Consider the following 3,392-nt stretch of genomic DNA (forward strand, 5'->3'; position numbering starts at 1 on the left):
CCCCCCACCAGCAGACTTCTCTGGAGTGAGGATCAGGTGCCTCCCAGAAAACCTAATGAAGATTTGTCTACATCATTCCTTTCTTAGCTTTCCTCTTCTGGGGTCCCCAACACAGAAAGGACATGGAGCTATTAGAGTGAGTCCAGATGAGCCCACCAAGATGATTATAGGGATGGAGCACCTCTGTTATGGGGAAAGGCTGAGACAATTGGGATGGTTCAGCTTGGAAAAGAGAAGGTTTGGGGATCACCTAATTTCAGGCTTACAGTACCTGAAGGGAGTCTACTAGAAAGATGGAGAGAGACTATTTACAAGGGCCTGGAGTGACAGGACAAAGGGGAATGGCTTCAAACTGAGAGCGAGTAAGACTAGATTAGGAAGAAATTCTTTGTTGTGAGGGTGCTGAGGCACTGGCACAAGTTGTCCAGAGCAGCTAGGGATGTCCCATCCCTGGCAGCATTCAAGAGCAGGTTGGATGAGGCTCTGAGCAACCCAGTCTGGTGAAAGGTGTCCCTGTCCATGGCAGTGGGTTGGAACTAGGTGATCTTTAAGGTGTCTTCCAACCCAAACCATTCTGTAATTCTATAATTTCTCCATATACAATTTGTGGCCTCACCTTAAAGAGTCTCCAGCACACATCTCACTCATCCTTATCAAATCCTATTTCATTTGGAGACATTGGCCTCTGTCTCTCTTTACAAAGGTCTCTGTGTTTGCTCTTTTTTTCTAGTCTTCCAATTCTACCTGCAGAACCAGAATCACTGGTTCCACTACAATGTACAGGCATTCTGCTCCTATTTTGTTCTCACTGCTTCTTTTCACATACCCATGCTGTTCACCTGCTCTCTGTTCAAACTTTAATCTTAGACTGGAATGTCTCATTGAGAGAGACTGTGTTTTGGCATAGAGCTCTGTAAAATATTCTGTTTATTTCCAAAACGTCTGTTAGAATGAATCTAAATGATAGTAACAAAACTATTCCTCTTCTTCTTCTGCAATCTGTGTGAGATCATAAGGATCAGAATACCCCCCCAAAAAATGGACCAAAGACTCATTCTTCCTCTGAAAGTGAAGACTAAAGATGTGCACTTTACAGGTGACAGTGAAAAGTTAGACTTCACAAGTACTTAAGCAAGATAAAAACGACAATAAGTGATTATGGTTTTTTCTGCAATGAAAGTTTCATCCTACTTCAGAAAAAGAAAAAAAAAAGAAGGAAGGAGATATGTCCCAAATTAGGATGAAAAGCTAAAGTGTTTGTTTTCAAAAATGTTTTTAATTACTGTGAACCAAATGTTTTACGTCAAGAACTTATAATATTTTGTTTTGATTTCTTCTATTTTTAAAACTCCTCTAACATAAATTCCATTTTGAAATAAGAAGTCATTTAATAACAGCAGTTGGAAACTCCTCACTCTATAAAAGTTGAACTGAGATATTTTATTAAAATCAAAACATATTTTACAAAAAAAATAAAATAAGCTGCAATAAACCGTATTCTAGTGGAGAGGGGCTTCAACACTACAATATTTTAAAAGCTGTACTCTCATTTTATTTCTACCAAGAAACCACAAGGTGTCTATAGAAGAAAAATATTACAAGGGGATTCTGGAGGTTCATGCTGTTAACAGAGGACCACTGCATCAAAGGTGCTTCATACCTGAACTCCAGGCCAAAACTCAGGCACAAAACTTTGTCCTTTCCTACCTTGTACCTTTGTGAAAGACTATCTTGCCCTTGACTAGCCTCCTAAATGTAGAGGTAATATGGGCTTGATCTGTATTAATCTTGATATTTATGTCTGGATAGAAAAGCCATGAGATATTACAGAATGTTGTTCAAATGTGTCAACTGCTCCCTGATGCCTGTTTGCCTTGAAGAGACTGGTAAGCAGGGAATGGGAGAGAGGCATTGGAATGGACTGCCCAAGGAGGTGGTGGAGTCACCATCCCTGGAGGTGTTCAAGAAATGACTGGACATGTCACTTAGTGCTATGTCTAGCTGACAAGTTGGTGATCTGTCAAAGGTTGATCACATGGTGATCTTGTGGGTCTTTTCCAACTTAAATGATTCTGTGATTCTGAGAGGAAGAGACAGAAAACTTGCAAAGGCTTTTCCCCAAACCTATGCATACACAGTGGCAATGTAGTGAGCAAAAATTCAGCAATTGCAAAATACAGACTTATCTTCTCAGAAAATCTTTTTGAACTTTTATCAAAATAGAACAGTAGTCCCTGCAACACCACAATGTATTGTCCATATTTGTTTAGAGAAGCTTGAGACAAAAACAGCAGAACATCTACCTCATGCAATAGTCATTAAAGACGAAGAATTATGTTATCATAACTATATTAAGAAGAAACATCTTGCCAAATGCTTATAATTACAGAGAGAGGAAACATACAGAGACAAAGCTGATAAGTTCTGTGGATTCAAAATTCTATGTTACATTAAAAATGGTATTGCAAAGGCTCCACCTATAAGTTCTGTGGATCCAAAATTCTATGTTATATTAAAAATGGTATTGCAAAGGCTCCACAATGGCTGAAACTCATTATCCTCTCGAATAGAGGAATCATAGAATCATAGAATCACAGAACAGCTTGCGTTGGAAGGGACCTTAAAGATCATGAGTTCCAAACCCTAGGCTGTGGGCAAGGACACTTTCACTAGACCAGGTTGCTCAGAGCCCCATCCAGCCTGGCTGTGAACAGTTCCAGAGATGAGCCCATTATTACAGTTAAGATCCAAGCTGTAACACTGTTTTAAGAGAACACCAGTGTTTAACTTCAGTTGTTTTAAATTGGTAGCTGCTTCATGAACAATTTAATAATTCAGCACTCTCATTCTATTAACGCGGGTTCTAATTGAACTCAGAATCCTGAACACTGAGTAGCTCACCCATGATAAACTTATGTTCACTGACAACCACTGACATAACTCCAAATGAGGACATTGGAGCAAATCCTTTACCTTCAGGGATACATTGTGTTCTCCCATAAGAGGTTATGCAGAAAACTCAGTTGTGTTGCAGTCATATTTCTCCCTATGTGTTACAATCCAGAAAAGCAGAAAGACATGGCAATTCCTCTGACTGGTGTTTTCATTTTCCTGCCTACTTGGTACCAGATCCTGTTCTGCTACTGTCTGTGAGATATGGACTCCTACTAGATTCCCAACACACATGAGGATCCTCAGTTTGCCTATTCTCTGTTAATCTTCATATAGGCAGATAATAATATTGCTCATCTGAGGGCAGTGCCTTATTTTTTATATTTTCATAGTTAGCAGAATCTGTAGCCTAAAGTAACAATTAACCCTCTGAAGAACCTCTGCTGCAGATCTCATAGCCATCACAATAATTGATACATTTCATGACCTTTTGGAAAGAG

The 3,392-nt window shown here is 39.4% G+C and overlaps 1 protein-coding gene across 1 annotated transcript in view; it reads right to left on the reverse strand.

Annotated features, from left to right (window-relative positions):
* The window catches only part of LOC103797319 (anoctamin-2-like), a gene marked incomplete at its 3' end in the record, with an annotated part of 134,570 nt that overhangs the window by 36,433 nt on the left and 94,745 nt on the right, over nucleotides 1-3,392 (reverse strand). The gene's annotated exons all lie outside the window — the stretch shown is intronic.

The sequence above is a fragment of the Acanthisitta chloris genome, unplaced genomic scaffold (genome assembly GCF_000695815.1).
Source record: "Acanthisitta chloris isolate BGI_N310 unplaced genomic scaffold, ASM69581v1 scaffold3712, whole genome shotgun sequence".
In the NCBI taxonomy this organism is placed as follows: domain Eukaryota; kingdom Metazoa; phylum Chordata; class Aves; order Passeriformes; family Acanthisittidae; genus Acanthisitta; species Acanthisitta chloris.